The 15,025-nt window shown below is 38.3% G+C and overlaps 1 protein-coding gene and 27 non-coding genes across 28 annotated transcripts in view; all 28 read right to left on the bottom strand.

Moving 5' to 3' along the window:
- Window positions 1–15,025, bottom strand: part of itpr3 (inositol 1,4,5-trisphosphate receptor, type 3) — a gene marked incomplete in the record, with an annotated part of 118,258 nt that overhangs the window by 64,577 nt on the left and 38,656 nt on the right.
- trnak-uuu (transfer RNA lysine (anticodon UUU)) lies at window positions 199–271 on the bottom strand. The gene has a single exon. It is a non-coding gene; the product is annotated as a tRNA-Lys (tRNA).
- trnak-uuu (transfer RNA lysine (anticodon UUU)) lies at window positions 759–831 on the bottom strand. Its single transcript has one exon. It is a non-coding gene; the product is annotated as a tRNA-Lys (tRNA).
- trnak-uuu (transfer RNA lysine (anticodon UUU)) lies at window positions 1,128–1,200 on the bottom strand. Its single transcript has one exon. It is a non-coding gene; the product is annotated as a tRNA-Lys (tRNA).
- trnak-uuu (transfer RNA lysine (anticodon UUU)) lies at window positions 2,117–2,189 on the bottom strand. The gene has a single exon. It is a non-coding gene; the product is annotated as a tRNA-Lys (tRNA).
- trnak-uuu (transfer RNA lysine (anticodon UUU)) lies at window positions 2,677–2,749 on the bottom strand. Its single transcript has one exon. It is a non-coding gene; the product is annotated as a tRNA-Lys (tRNA).
- On the bottom strand, window positions 3,050–3,122 carry trnak-uuu (transfer RNA lysine (anticodon UUU)). The gene has a single exon. It is a non-coding gene; the product is annotated as a tRNA-Lys (tRNA).
- Window positions 3,614–3,686, bottom strand: trnak-uuu (transfer RNA lysine (anticodon UUU)). Its single transcript has one exon. It is a non-coding gene; the product is annotated as a tRNA-Lys (tRNA).
- trnak-uuu (transfer RNA lysine (anticodon UUU)) lies at window positions 3,987–4,059 on the bottom strand. Its single transcript has one exon. It is a non-coding gene; the product is annotated as a tRNA-Lys (tRNA).
- On the bottom strand, window positions 4,598–4,670 carry trnak-uuu (transfer RNA lysine (anticodon UUU)). Its single transcript has one exon. It is a non-coding gene; the product is annotated as a tRNA-Lys (tRNA).
- Window positions 4,961–5,033, bottom strand: trnak-uuu (transfer RNA lysine (anticodon UUU)). The gene has a single exon. It is a non-coding gene; the product is annotated as a tRNA-Lys (tRNA).
- trnak-uuu (transfer RNA lysine (anticodon UUU)) lies at window positions 5,521–5,593 on the bottom strand. Its single transcript has one exon. It is a non-coding gene; the product is annotated as a tRNA-Lys (tRNA).
- trnak-uuu (transfer RNA lysine (anticodon UUU)) lies at window positions 6,505–6,577 on the bottom strand. The gene has a single exon. It is a non-coding gene; the product is annotated as a tRNA-Lys (tRNA).
- Window positions 7,112–7,184, bottom strand: trnak-uuu (transfer RNA lysine (anticodon UUU)). Its single transcript has one exon. It is a non-coding gene; the product is annotated as a tRNA-Lys (tRNA).
- trnak-uuu (transfer RNA lysine (anticodon UUU)) lies at window positions 7,485–7,557 on the bottom strand. Its single transcript has one exon. It is a non-coding gene; the product is annotated as a tRNA-Lys (tRNA).
- trnak-uuu (transfer RNA lysine (anticodon UUU)) lies at window positions 8,096–8,168 on the bottom strand. Its single transcript has one exon. It is a non-coding gene; the product is annotated as a tRNA-Lys (tRNA).
- Window positions 8,459–8,531, bottom strand: trnak-uuu (transfer RNA lysine (anticodon UUU)). Its single transcript has one exon. It is a non-coding gene; the product is annotated as a tRNA-Lys (tRNA).
- Window positions 9,019–9,091, bottom strand: trnak-uuu (transfer RNA lysine (anticodon UUU)). Its single transcript has one exon. It is a non-coding gene; the product is annotated as a tRNA-Lys (tRNA).
- Window positions 9,392–9,464, bottom strand: trnak-uuu (transfer RNA lysine (anticodon UUU)). The gene has a single exon. It is a non-coding gene; the product is annotated as a tRNA-Lys (tRNA).
- On the bottom strand, window positions 10,381–10,453 carry trnak-uuu (transfer RNA lysine (anticodon UUU)). Its single transcript has one exon. It is a non-coding gene; the product is annotated as a tRNA-Lys (tRNA).
- On the bottom strand, window positions 10,945–11,017 carry trnak-uuu (transfer RNA lysine (anticodon UUU)). Its single transcript has one exon. It is a non-coding gene; the product is annotated as a tRNA-Lys (tRNA).
- On the bottom strand, window positions 11,308–11,380 carry trnak-uuu (transfer RNA lysine (anticodon UUU)). The gene has a single exon. It is a non-coding gene; the product is annotated as a tRNA-Lys (tRNA).
- Window positions 11,880–11,952, bottom strand: trnak-uuu (transfer RNA lysine (anticodon UUU)). The gene has a single exon. It is a non-coding gene; the product is annotated as a tRNA-Lys (tRNA).
- trnak-uuu (transfer RNA lysine (anticodon UUU)) lies at window positions 12,253–12,325 on the bottom strand. Its single transcript has one exon. It is a non-coding gene; the product is annotated as a tRNA-Lys (tRNA).
- trnak-uuu (transfer RNA lysine (anticodon UUU)) lies at window positions 13,247–13,319 on the bottom strand. The gene has a single exon. It is a non-coding gene; the product is annotated as a tRNA-Lys (tRNA).
- On the bottom strand, window positions 13,811–13,883 carry trnak-uuu (transfer RNA lysine (anticodon UUU)). The gene has a single exon. It is a non-coding gene; the product is annotated as a tRNA-Lys (tRNA).
- Window positions 14,184–14,256, bottom strand: trnak-uuu (transfer RNA lysine (anticodon UUU)). The gene has a single exon. It is a non-coding gene; the product is annotated as a tRNA-Lys (tRNA).
- Window positions 14,791–14,863, bottom strand: trnak-uuu (transfer RNA lysine (anticodon UUU)). The gene has a single exon. It is a non-coding gene; the product is annotated as a tRNA-Lys (tRNA).

Here is a 15,025-nt window from a genome sequence, read left to right as displayed (position 1 = left end):
TATGCAGCAACTACCACCTTGAGGCTGAAGTTGATATTTATCTTCAAGTGTAATACCACCGATGGGTACAAGATGTCCTAAGTGAAAGCCTTAACTTTACTGAGTCAATCTTTTTCTTCAACAACTCATCCTAGGATTAATCTATAAATTCAGACCCTCTAGTAAGTGACGGGTTTGTCTGGTTTCCTTAATATACTTCGCCTGAACAGGGACTTGAACCCTGGACCCTCAGATTAAAAGTCTGATGCTCTACCGACTGAGCTATCCAGGCTCTGTGAGAAGCCTTCTGTGGAGGAAAAAATCAAGATCCCAAATCATATAATAATACACCAGTTCATAATTTCATTTAACAGATGCTTTTATCCAAAGTGACGAACATCTGAGAGTTGATACAACAAAAGCAAGATTCTCGTCTAGTTTGACAGTAAGACACGTCATGGTAGCTACAACTAAACTCTGTTCACCTCATGCAAGAACATTTTTCTTTTCTTTTCCCAAAACTCTGACAATGGTAAAGTTTGTTCGGTCAAGTGTTCCAAGTTGAATCTAGCGAAGTTTACTGTTGGGTTTTACTTAAATTCCTCTATATTGCACCTCATCAGTAATTACTGCCTGGAGACTTAAGTCGATATGTAATACCACTGATGGCCACTACATGTCCCAACTTTACTAGGTTTGTCTTCAACATCTCATTCTGGTCTCAATCTTTAAATTCAGACCCTCTAATAGGTGTGGGGCTTGTCTGGTTTAATACACTTCGCCTGAACAGGGACTTGAACCCTGGACCCTCAGATTAAAAGTCTGATGCTCTACCGACTGAGCTATCCAGGCTCTGTGAGAAGCCTTCTGTGGAGGAAAACCTTAAGATCCCAAATCATATAATAATACACTAGTTAATAATTTCATTTAGCAGATATTTCTCTATATTAAGATTATGCAGCAACTACCACCTTGAGGTTGAAGTTGATATGTATCTTCAAGTGTAATACCACTGATGGGTACAAGATGTCCTAAGTGAAAGCCTTAACTTTACTGAGTCAATCTTTTTCTTCAACAACTCATCCTAGGATTAATCTATAAATTCAGACCCTCTAGTAAGTGACGGGCTTGTCTGGTTTAATATACTTCGCCTGAACAGGGACTTGAACCCTGGACCCTCAGATTAAAAGTCTGATGCTCTACCGACTGAGCTATCCAGGCTCTGTGAGAAGCCTTCTGTGGAGGAAAAACTCAAGATCCCAAATCATATATTAATACACCAGTTCATAATTTCATTTAGCAGACGATAAAGTGATGAACATCTGAGAGTTTATACAATAAGAGCAAGATTAGCAAGATACTACCTTGACAGTATATTTCTTTTGGTAGCTTAAATTTCCTTCAGACACATCATAGCAGCTACAACTGAACTCTGTTCACCTCATGCAAGAACATTTTTGTTTTCTTTCCCCAAAAGTCTGACTGTGGTAAAGTTTGTTCATACAAATGTCCAAGGAAAAATTTACTTTTGGGTTTTGCTTTAATTTCTCTATATTAAGATTATGCAGCAACTACCACCTTGAGGCTGAAGTTGATATTTATCTTCAAGTGTAATACCACCGATGGGTACAAGATGTCCTAAGTGAAAGCCTTAACTTTACTGAGTCAATCTTTTTCTTCAACAACTCATCCTAGGATTAATCTATAAATTCAGACCCTCTAGTAAGTGACGGGTTTGTCTGGTTTCCTTAATATACTTCGCCTGAACAGGGACTTGAACCCTGGACCCTCAGATTAAAAGTCAGATGCTCTACCGACTGAGCTATCCAGGCTCTGTGAGAAGAAAAAGTCAAGATCCCAAATCATATAATCATAGTCAAGATCCCAAATCATATAATAATACACTAGTTAATAATTTCATTTAGCAGATATTTCTCTATATTAAGATTATGCAGCAGCTACCACCTTGCGGCTGAAGTTGATATGTATCTTCAAATGTAATACCACCGATGGGTACAAGATGTCCTAAGTGAAAGCCTTAACTTTACTGAGTCAATCAACAACTCATCCTAGGATTAATCTATAAATTCCGACCCTCTAGTAAGTGACGGGTTTGTCTGGTTTCCTTAATATACTTCGCCTGAACAGGGACTTGAACCCTGGACCCTCAGATTAAAAGTCTGATGCTCTACCGACTGAGCTATCCAGGCTCTGTGAGAAGCCTTCTGTGGAGGAAAAAATCAAGATCCCAAATCATATAATAATACACCAGTTCATAATTTCATTTAACAGATGCTTTTATCCAAAGTGACGAACATCTGAGAGTTGATACAACAAAAGCAAGATTCTCGTCTAGTTTGACAGTAAGACACGTCATGGTAGCTACAACTGAACTCTGTTCACCTCATGCAAGAACATTTTTCTTTTCTTTTCCCAAAACTCTGACAATGGTAAAGTTTGTTCGGTCAAGTGTTCCAAGTTGAATCTAGCGAAGTTTACTGTTGGGTTTTACTTAAATTCCTCTATATTGCACCTCATCAGTAATTACTGCCTGGAGACTTAAGTCGATATGTAATACCACTGATGGCCACTAGATGTCCCAACTTTACTAGGTTTGTCTTCAACATCTCATTCTGGTCTCAATCTTTAAATTCAGACCCTCTAATAGGTGTGGGGCTTGTCTGGTTTAATATACTTCGCCTGAACAGGGACTTGAACCCTGGACCCTCAGATTAAAAGTCTGATGCTCTACCGACTGAGCTATCCAGGCTCTGTGAGAAGCCTTCTGTGGAGGAAAAACTCAAGATCCCAAATAATATCTTAATACACTAGTTAATAATTTCATTTAGCAGATATTTCTCTATATTAAGATTATGCAGCAACTACCACCTTGAGGCTGAAGTTGATATGTATCTTCAAGTGTAATACCACTGATGGGTACAAGATGTCCTAAGTGAAAGCCTTAACTTTACTGAGTCAATCTTTTTCTTCAACAACTCATCCTAGGATTAATCTATAAATTCAGACCCTCTAGTAAGTGACGGGTTTGTCTGGTTTCCTTAATATACTTCGCCTGAACAGGGACTTGAACCCTGGACCCTCAGATTAAAAGTCTGATGCTCTACCGACTGAGCTATCCAGGCTCTGTGAGAAGCCTTCTGTGGAGGAAAAAATCAAGATCCCAAATCATATAATAATACACCAGTTCATAATTTCATTTAACAGATGCTTTTATCCAAAGTGACGAACATCTGAGAGTTGATACAACAAAAGCAAGATTCTCGTCTAGTTTGACAGTAAGACACGTCATGGTAGCTACAACTAAACTCTGTTCACCTCATGCAAGAACATTTTTCTTTTCTTTTCCCAAAACTCTGACAATGGTAAAGTTTGTTCGGTCAAGTGTTCCAAGTTGAATCTAGCGAAGTTTACTGTTGGGTTTTACTTAAATTCCTCTATATTGCACCTCATCAGTAATTACTGCCTGGAGACTTAAGTCGATATGTAATACCACTGATGGCCACTAGATGTCCCAACTTTACTAGGTTTGTCTTCAACATCTCATTCTGGTCTCAATCTTTAAATTCAGACCCTCTAGTAAGTGACGGGCTTGTCTGGTTTCCTTAATATACTTCGCCTGAACAGGGACTTGAACCCTGGACCCTCAGATTAAAAGTCTGATGCTCTACCGACTGAGCTATCCAGGCTATGTGAGAAGCCTTCTGTGGAGGAAAAACTCAAGATCCCAAATAATATCTTAATACACTAGTTAATAATTTCATTTAGCAGATATTTCTCTATATTAAGATTATGCAGCAACTACCACCTTGAGGCTGAAGTTGATATGTATCTTCAAGTGTAATACCACTGATGGGTACAAGATGTCCTAAGTGAAAGCCTTAACTTTACTGAGTCAATCTTTTTCTTCAACAACTCATCCTAGGATTAATCTATAAATTCAGACCCTCTAGTAAGTGACGAGCTTGTCTGGTTTCCTTAATTTACTTCGCCTGAACAGGGACTTGAACCCTGGACCCTCAGATTAAAAGTCTGATGCTCTACCGACTGAGCTATCCAGGCTCTGTGAGAAGCCTTCTGTGGAGGAAAAACTCAACATCCCAAATCATATATTAATACACCAGTTCATAATTTCATTTAGCAGACGATAAAGTGATGAACATCTGAGAGTTTATACAATAAGAGCAAGATTAGCAAGATACTACCTTGACAGTATATTTCTTTTGGTAGCTTAAATCTCCTTCAGACACATCATAGCAGCTACAACTGAACTCTGTTCACCTCATGCAAGAACATTTTTGTTTTCTTTCCCCAAAAGTCTGACTGTGGTAAAGTTTGTTCATACAAATGTCCAAGGAAAAATTTACTTTTGGGTTTTGCTTTAATTTCTCTATATTAAGATTATGCAGCAACTACCACCTTGAGGCTGAAGTTGATATTTATCTTCAGGTGTAATACCACCGATGGGTACAAGATGTCCTAAGTGAAAGCCTTAACTTTACTGAGTCAATCTTTTTCTTCAACAACTCATCCTAGGATTAATCTATAAATTCAGACCCTCTAGTAAGTGACGGGTTTGTCTGGTTTCCTTAATATACTTCGCCTGAACAGGGACTTGAACCCTGGACCCTCAGATTAAAAGTCTGATGCTCTACCGACTGAGCTATCCAGGCTCTGTGAGAAGCCTTCTGTGGAGGAAAAACTCAAGATCCCAAATCATATAATAATACACTAGTTAATAATTTCATTTAGCAGATATTTCTCTATATTAAGATTATGCAGCAACTACCACCTTGAGGCTGAAGTTGATATGTATCTTCAAGTGTAATACCACCGATGGGTACAAGATGTCCTAAGTGAAAGCCTTAACTTTACTGAGTCAATCAACAACTCATCCTAGGATTAATCTATAAATTCAGACCCTCTAGTAATGATGGGTTTGTCTGGTTTCCCTAATATACTTCGCCTGAACAGGGACTTGAACCCTGGACCCTCAGATTAAAAGTCTGATGCTCTACCGACTGAGCTATCCAGGCTCTGTGAGAAGCCTTCTGCGGAGGAAAAAATCAAGATCCCAAATCATATAATAATACACCAGTTCATAATTTCATTTAACAGATGCTTTTATCCAAAGTGACGAACATCTGAGAGTTGATACAACAAAAGCAAGATTCTCGTCTAGTTTGACAGTAAGACACGTCATGGTAGCTACAACTAAACTCTGTTCACCTCATGCAAGAACATTTTTCTTTTCTTTTCCCAAAACTCTGACAATGGTAAAGTTTGTTCGGTCAAGTGTTCCAAGTTGAATCTAGCGAAGTTTACTGTTGGGTTTTACTTAAATTCCTCTATATTGCACCTCATCAGTAATTACTGCCTGGAGACTTAAGTCGATATGTAATACCACTGATGGCCACTACATGTCCCAACTTTACTAGGTTTGTCTTCAACATCTCATTCTGGTCTCAATCTTTAAATTCAGACCCTCTAATAGGTGTGGGGCTTGTCTGGTTTAATATACTTCGCCTGAACAGGGACTTGAACCCTGGACCCTCAGATTAAAAGTCTGATGCTCTACCGACTGAGCTATCCAGGCTCTGTGAGAAGCCTTCTGTGGAGGAAAAACTCAAGATCCCAAATAATATCTTAATACACTAGTTAATAATTTCATTTAGCAGATATTTCTCTATATTAAGATTATGCAGCAACTACCACCTTGAGGCTGAAGTTGATATGTATCTTCAAGTGTAATACCACTGATGGGTACAAGATGTCCTAAGTGAAAGCCTTAACTTTACTGAGTCAATCTTTTTCTTCAACAACTCATCCTAGGATTAATCTATAAATTCAGACCCTCTAGTAAGTGACGAGCTTGTCTGGTTTCCTTAATTTTCTTCACCTGAACAGGGACTTGAACCCTGGACCCTCAGATTAAAAGTCTGATGCTCTACCGACTGAGCTATCCAGGCTCTGTGAGAAGCCTTCTGTGGAGGAAAAACTCAAGATCCCAAATCATATATTAATACACCAGTTCATAATTTCATTTAGCAGACGATAAAGTGATGAACATCTGAGAGTTTATACAATAAGAGCAAGATTAGCAAGATACTACCTTGACAGTATATTTCTTTTGGTAGCTTAAATTTCCTTCAGACACATCATAGCAGCTACAACTGAACTCTGTTCACCTCATGCAAGAACATTTTTGTTTTCTTTCCCCAAAAGTCTGACTGTGGTAAAGTTTGTTCATACAAATGTCCAAGGAAAAATTTACTTTTGGGTTTTGCTTTAATTTCTCTATATTAAGATTATGCAGCAACTACCACCTTGAGGCTGAAGTTGATATGTATCTTCAAGTGTAATACCACTGATGGGTACAAGATGTCCTAAGTGAAAGCCTTAACTTTACTGAGTCAATCTTTTTCTTCAACAACTCATCCTAGGATTAATCTATAAATTCAGACCCTCTAGTAAGTGACGGGTTTGTCTGGTTTCCTTAATATACTTCGCCTGAACAGGGACTTGAACCCTGGACCCTCAGATTAAAAGTCTGATGCTCTACCGACTGAGCTATCCAGGCTCTGTGAGAAGCCTTCTGTGGAGGAAAAACTCAACATCCCAAATCATATATTAATACACCAGTTCATAATTTCATTTAGCAGACGATAAAGTGATGAACATCTGAGAGTTTATACAATAAGAGCAAGATTAGCAAGATACTACCTTGACAGTATATTTCTTTTGGTAGCTTAAATTTCCTTCAGACACATCATAGCAGCTACAACTGAACTCTGTTCACCTCATGCAAGAACATTTTTGTTTTCTTTCCCCAAAAGTCTGACTGTGGTAAAGTTTGTTCATACAAATGTCCAAGGAAAAATTTACTTTTGGGTTTTGCTTTAATTTCTCTATATTAAGATTATGCAGCAACTACCACCTTGAGGCTGAAGTTGATATTTATCTTCAGGTGTAATACCACCGATGGGTACAAGATGTCCTAAGTGAAAGCCTTAACTTTACTGAGTCAATCTTTTTCTTCAACAACTCATCCTAGGATTAATCTATAAATTCAGACCCTCTAGTAAGTGATGGGCTTGTCTGGTTTAATATACTTCGCCTGAACAGGGACTTGAACCCTGGACCCTCAGATTAAAAGTCTGATGCTCTACCGACTGAGCTATCCAGGCTCTGTGAGAAGCCTTCTGTGGAGGAAAAACTCAAGATCCCAAATCATATAATAATACACTAGTTAATAATTTCATTTAGCAGATATTTCTCTATATTAAGATTATGCAGCAACTACCACCTTGAGGCTGAAGTTGATATGTATCTTCAAGTGTAATACCACTGATGGGTACAAGATGTCCTAAGTGAAAGCCTTAACTTTACTGAGTCAATCTTTTTCTTCAACAACTCATCCTAGGATTAATCTATAAATTCAGACCCTCTAGTAAGTGACGAGCTTGTCTGGTTTCCTTAATTTTCTTCGCCTGAACAGGGACTTGAACCCTGGACCCTCAGATTAAAAGTCTGATGCTCTACCGACTGAGCTATCCAGGCTCTGTGAGAAGCCTTCTGTGGAGGAAAAACTCAACATCCCAAATCATATATTAATACACCAGTTCATAATTTCATTTAGCAGACGATAAAGTGATGAACATCTGAGAGTTTATACAATAAGAGCAAGATTAGCAAGATACTACCTTGACAGTATATTTCTTTTGGTAGCTTAAATTTCCTTCAGACACATCATAGCAGCTACAACTGAACTCTGTTCACCTCATGCAAGAACATTTTTGTTTTCTTTCCCCAAAAGTCTGACTGTGGTAAAGTTTGTTCATACAAATGTCCAAGGAAAAATTTACTTTTGGGTTTTGCTTTAATTTCTCTATATTAAGATTATGCAGCAACTACCACCTTGAGGCTGAAGTTGATATTTATCTTCAGGTGTAATACCACCGATGGGTACAAGATGTCCTAAGTGAAAGCCTTAACTTTACTGAGTCAATCTTTTTCTTCAACAACTCATCCTAGGATTAATCTATAAATTCAGACCCTCTAGTAAGTGACGGGTTTGTCTGGTTTCCTTAATATACTTCGCCTGAACAGGGACTTGAACCCTGGACCCTCAGATTAAAAGTCTGATGCTCTACCGACTGAGCTATCCAGGCTCTGTGAGAAGCCTTCTGTGGAGGAAAAACTCAAGATCCCAAATCATATAATAATACACTAGTTAATAATTTCATTTAGCAGATATTTCTCTATATTAAGATTATGCAGCAACTACCACCTTGAGGCTGAAGTTGATATGTATCTTCAAGTGTAATACCACCGATGGGTACAAGATGTCCTAAGTGAAAGCCTTAACTTTACTGAGTCAATCAACAACTCATCCTAGGATTAATCTATAAATTCAGACCCTCTAGTAATGATGGGTTTGTCTGGTTTCCCTAATATACTTCGCCTGAACAGGGACTTGAACCCTGGACCCTCAGATTAAAAGTCTGATGCTCTACCGACTGAGCTATCCAGGCTCTGTGAGAAGCCTTCTGCGGAGGAAAAAATCAAGATCCCAAATCATATAATAATACACCAGTTCATAATTTCATTTAACAGATGCTTTTATCCAAAGTGACGAACATCTGAGAGTTGATACAACAAAAGCAAGATTCTCGTCTAGTTTGACAGTAAGACACGTCATGGTAGCTACAACTAAACTCTGTTCACCTCATGCAAGAACATTTTTCTTTTCTTTTCCCAAAACTCTGACAATGGTAAAGTTTGTTCGGTCAAGTGTTCCAAGTTGAATCTAGCGAAGTTTACTGTTGGGTTTTACTTAAATTCCTCTATATTGCACCTCATCAGTAATTACTGCCTGGAGACTTAAGTCGATATGTAATACCACTGATGGCCACTACATGTCCCAACTTTACTAGGTTTGTCTTCAACATCTCATTCTGGTCTCAATCTTTAAATTCAGACCCTCTAATAGGTGTGGGGCTTGTCTGGTTTAATATACTTCGCCTGAACAGGGACTTGAACCCTGGACCCTCAGATTAAAAGTCTGATGCTCTACCGACTGAGCTATCCAGGCTCTGTGAGAAGCCTTCTGTGGAGGAAAAACTCAAGATCCCAAATAATATCTTAATACACTAGTTAATAATTTCATTTAGCAGATATTTCTCTATATTAAGATTATGCAGCAACTACCACCTTGAGGCTGAAGTTGATATGTATCTTCAAGTGTAATACCACTGATGGGTACAAGATGTCCTAAGTGAAAGCCTTAACTTTACTGAGTCAATCTTTTTCTTCAACAACTCATCCTAGGATTAATCTATAAATTCAGACCCTCTAGTAAGTGACGAGCTTGTCTGGTTTCCTTAATTTTCTTCGCCTGAACAGGGACTTGAACCCTGGACCCTCAGATTAAAAGTCTGATGCTCTACCGACTGAGCTATCCAGGCTCTGTGAGAAGCCTTCTGTGGAGGAAAAACTCAACATCCCAAATCATATATTAATACACCAGTTCATAATTTCATTTAGCAGACGATAAAGTGATGAACATCTGAGAGTTTATACAATAAGAGCAAGATTAGCAAGATACTACCTTGACAGTATATTTCTTTTGGTAGCTTAAATTTCCTTCAGACACATCATAGCAGCTACAACTGAACTCTGTTCACCTCATGCAAGAACATTTTTGTTTTCTTTCCCCAAAAGTCTGACTGTGGTAAAGTTTGTTCATACAAATGTCCAAGGAAAAATTTACTTTTGGGTTTTGCTTTAATTTCTCTATATTAAGATTATGCAGCAACTACCACCTTGAGGCTGAAGTTGATATTTATCTTCAAGTGTAATACCACCGATGGGTACAAGATGTCCTAAGTGAAAGCCTTAACTTTACTGAGTCAATCTTTTTCTTCAACAACTCATCCTAGGATTAATCTATAAATTCAGACCCTCTAGTAAGTGACGGGTTTGTCTGGTTTCCTTAATATACTTCGCCTGAACAGGGACTTGAACCCTGGACCCTCAGATTAAAAGTCAGATGCTCTACCGACTGAGCTATCCAGGCTCTGTGAGAAGAAAAAGTCAAGATCCCAAATCATATAATCATAGTCAAGATCCCAAATCATATAATAATACACTAGTTAATAATTTCATTTAGCAGATATTTCTCTATATTAAGATTATGCAGCAGCTACCACCTTGCGGCTGAAGTTGATATGTATCTTCAAATGTAATACCACCGATGGGTACAAGATGTCCTAAGTGAAAGCCTTAACTTTACTGAGTCAATCAACAACTCATCCTAGGATTAATCTATAAATTCAGACCCTCTAGTAAGTGACGGGTTTGTCTGGTTTCCTTAATATACTTCGCCTGAACAGGGACTTGAACCCTGGACCCTCAGATTAAAAGTCTGATGCTCTACCGACTGAGCTATCCAGGCTCTGTGAGAAGCCTTCTGTGGAGGAAAAAATCAAGATCCCAAATCATATAATAATACACCAGTTCATAATTTCATTTAACAGATGCTTTTATCCAAAGTGACGAACATCTGAGAGTTGATACAACAAAAGCAAGATTCTCGTCTAGTTTGACAGTAAGACACGTCATGGTAGCTACAACTGAACTCTGTTCACCTCATGCAAGAACATTTTTCTTTTCTTTTCCCAAAACTCTGACAATGGTAAAGTTTGTTCGGTCAAGTGTTCCAAGTTGAATCTAGCGAAGTTTACTGTTGGGTTTTACTTAAATTCCTCTATATTGCACCTCATCAGTAATTACTGCCTGGAGACTTAAGTCGATATGTAATACCACTGATGGCCACTAGATGTCCCAACTTTACTAGGTTTGTCTTCAACATCTCATTCTGGTCTCAATCTTTAAATTCAGACCCTCTAGTAAGTGACGGGCTTGTCTGGTTTCCTTAATATACTTCGCCTGAACAGGGACTTGAACCCTGGACCCTCAGATTAAAAGTCTGATGCTCTACCGACTGAGCTATCCAGGCTCTGTGAGAAGCCTTCTGTGGAGGAAAAACTCAAGATCCCAAATAATATCTTAATACACTAGTTAATAATTTCATTTAGCAGATATTTCTCTATATTAAGATTATGCAGCAACTACCACCTTGAGGCTGAAGTTGATATGTATCTTCAAGTGTAATACCACCGATGGGTACAAGATGTCCTAAGTGAAAGCCTTAACTTTACTGAGTCAATCAACAACTCATCCTAGGATTAATCTATAAATTCAGACCCTCTAGTAATGATGGGTTTGTCTGGTTTCCCTAATATACTTCGCCTGAACAGGGACTTGAACCCTGGACCCTCAGATTAAAAGTCTGATGCTCTACCGACTGAGCTATCCAGGCTCTGTGAGAAGCCTTCTGCGGAGGAAAAAATCAAGATCCCAAATCATATAATAATACACCAGTTCATAATTTCATTTAACAGATGCTTTTATCCAAAGTGACGAACATCTGAGAGTTGATACAACAAAAGCAAGATTCTCGTCTAGTTTGACAGTAAGACACGTCATGGTAGCTACAACTAAACTCTGTTCACCTCATGCAAGAACATTTTTCTTTTCTTTTCCCAAAACTCTGACAATGGTAAAGTTTGTTCGGTCAAGTGTTCCAAGTTGAATCTAGCGAAGTTTACTGTTGGGTTTTACTTAAATTCCTCTATATTGCACCTCATCAGTAATTACCGCCTGGAGACTTAAGTCGATATGTATTTTGAAGTGTAATACCAGTGATGGCCACTTGATGTCCCAACTTTACTAGGTTTGTCTTCAACATCTCATTCTGGTCTCAATCTTTAAATTCAGACCCTCTAATAGGTGTGGGGCTTGTCTGGTTTAATATACTTCGCCTGAACAGGGACTTGAACCCTGGACCCTCAGATTAAAAGTCTGATGCTCTACCGACTGAGCTATCCAGGCTCTGTGAGAAGCCTTCTGTGGAGGAAAAACTCAAGATCCCAAATAATATCTTAATACACTAGTTAATAATTTCATTTAGCAGATATTTCTCTATATTAAGATTATGCAGCAACTACCACCTTGAGGCTGAAGTTGATATGTATCTTCAAGTGTAATACCACTGATGGGTACAAGATGTCCTAAGTGAAAGCCTTAACTTTACTGAGTCAATCTTTTTCTTCAACAACTCATCCTAGGATTAATCTATAAATTCAGACCCTCTAGTAAGTGACGAGCTTGTCTGGTTTCCTTAATTTTCTTCGCCTGAACAGGGACTTGAACCCTGGACCCTCAGATTAAAAGTCTGATGCTCTACCGACTGAGCTATCCAGGCTCTGTGAGAAGCCTTCTGTGGAGGAAAAACTCAACATCCCAAATCATATATTAATACACCAGTTCATAATTTCATTTCATTTAGCAGACGATAAAGTGATGAACATCTGAGAGTTTATACAATAAGAGCAAGATTAGCAAGATACTACCTTGACAGTATATTTCTTTTGGTAGCTTAAATTTCCTTCAGACACATCATAGCAGCTACAACTGAACTCTGTTCACCTCATGCAAGAACATTTTTGTTTTCTTTCCCCAAAAGTCTGACTGTGGTAAAGTTTGTTCATACAAATGTCCAAGGAAAAATTTACTTTTGGGTTTTGCTTTAATTTCTCTATATTAAGATTATGCAGCAACTACCACCTTGAGGCTGAAGTTGATATTTATCTTCAAGTGTAATACCACCGATGGGTACAAGATGTCCTAAGTGAAAGCCTTAACTTTACTGAGTCAATCTTTTTCTTCAACAACTCATCCTAGGATTAATCTATAAATTCAGACCCTCTAGTAAGTGACGGGTTTGTCTGGTTTCCTTAATATACTTCGCCTGAACAGGGACTTGAACCCTGGACCCTCAGATTAAAAGTCAGATGCTCTACCGACTGAGCTATCCAGGCTCTGTGAGAAGAAAAAGTCAAGATCCCAAATCATATAATCATAGTCAAGATCCCAAATCATATAATAATACACTAGTTAATAATTTCATTTAGCAGATATTTCTCTATATTAAGATTATGCAGCAGCTACCACCTTGCGGCTGAAGTTGATATGTATCTTCAAATGTAATACCACCGATGGGTACAAGATGTCCTAAGTGAAAGCCTTAACTTTACTGAGTCAATCAACAACTCATCCTAGGATTAATCTATAAATTCAGACCCTCTAGTAAGTGACGGGTTTGTCTGGTTTCCTTAATATACTTCGCCTGAACAGGGACTTGAACCCTGGACCCTCAGATTAAAAGTCTGATGCTCTACCGACTGAGCTATCCAGGCTCTGTGAGAAGCCTTCTGTGGAGGAAAAAATCAAGATCCCAAATCATATAATAATACACCAGTTCATAATTTCATTTAACAGATGCTTTTATCCAAAGTGACGAACATCTGAGAGTTGATACAACAAAAGCAAGATTCTCGTCTAGTTTGACAGTAAGACACGTCATGGTAGCTACAACTGAACTCTGTTCACCTCATGCAAGAACATTTTTCTTTTCTTTTCCCAAAACTCTGACAATGGTAAAGTTTGTTCGGTCAAGTGTTCCAAGTTGAATCTAGCGAAGTTTACTGTTGGGTTTTACTTAAATTCCTCTATATTGCACCTCATCAGTAATTACTGCCTGGAGACTTAAGTCGATATGTAATACCACTGATGGCCACTAGATGTCCCAACTTTACTAGGTTTGTCTTCAACATCTCATTCTGGTCTCAATCTTTAAATTCAGACCCTCTAGTAAGTGACGGGCTTGTCTGGTTTCCTTAATATACTTCGCCTGAACAGGGACTTGAACCCTGGACCCTCAGATTAAAAGTCTGATGCTCTACCGACTGAGCTATCCAGGCTCTGTGAGAAGCCTTCTGTGGAGGAAAAACTCAAGATCCCAAATAATATCTTAATACACTAGTTAATAATTTCATTTAGCAGATATTTCTCTATATTAAGATTATGCAGCAACTACCACCTTGAGGCTGAAGTTGATATGTATCTTCAAGTGTAATACCACTGATGGGTACAAGATGTCCTAAGTGAAAGCCTTAACTTTACTGAGTCAATCTTTTTCTTCAACAACTCATCCTAGGATTAATCTATAAATTCAGACCCTCTAGTAAGTGACGAGCTTGTCTGGTTTCCTTAATTTTCTTCGCCTGAACAGGGACTTGAACCCTGGACCCTCAGATTAAAAGTCTGATGCTCTACCGACTGAGCTATCCAGGCTCTGTGAGAAGCCTTCTGTGGAGGAAAAACTCAACATCCCAAATCATATATTAATACACCAGTTCATAATTTCATTTAGCAGACGATAAAGTGATGAACATCTGAGAGTTTATACAATAAGAGCAAGATTAGCAAGATACTACCTTGACAGTATATTTCTTTTGGTAGCTTAAATTTCCTTCAGACACATCATAGCAGCTACAACTGAACTCTGTTCACCTCATGCAAGAACATTTTTGTTTTCTTTCCCCAAAAGTCTGACTGTGGTAAAGTTTGTTCATACAAATGTCCAAGGAAAAATTTACTTTTGGGTTTTGCTTTAATTTCTCTATATTAAGATTATGCAGCAACTACCACCTTGAGGCTGAAGTTGATATGTATCTTCAAGTGTAATAGCACCGATGGGTACAAGATGTCCTAAGTGAAAGCCTTAACTTTACTGAGTCAATCTTTTTCTTCAACAACTCATCCTTGGATTAATCTATAAATTCAGACCCTCTAGTAAGTGACGGGCTTGTCTGGTTTAATATACTTCGCCTGAACAGGGACTTGAACCCTGGACCCTCAGATTAAAAGTCTGATGCTCTACCGACTGAGCTATCCAGGCTCTGTGAGAAGCCTTCTGTGGAGGAAAAACTCAAGATCCCAAATAATATCTTAATACACTAGTTAATAATTTCATTTAGCAGATATTTCTCTATATTAAGATTATGCAGCAACTACCACCTTGAGGCTGAAGTTGATATTTATCTTCAAGTGTAATACCACC

Source organism: Scomber scombrus, chromosome 10 (genome assembly GCF_963691925.1).
Source record: "Scomber scombrus chromosome 10, fScoSco1.1, whole genome shotgun sequence".
NCBI classification, from domain to species: domain Eukaryota; kingdom Metazoa; phylum Chordata; class Actinopteri; order Scombriformes; family Scombridae; genus Scomber; species Scomber scombrus.
The sequence above is the reverse complement of the archived record's forward strand: the minus strand, read 5'-3'. Positions and strand labels throughout refer to the sequence as shown.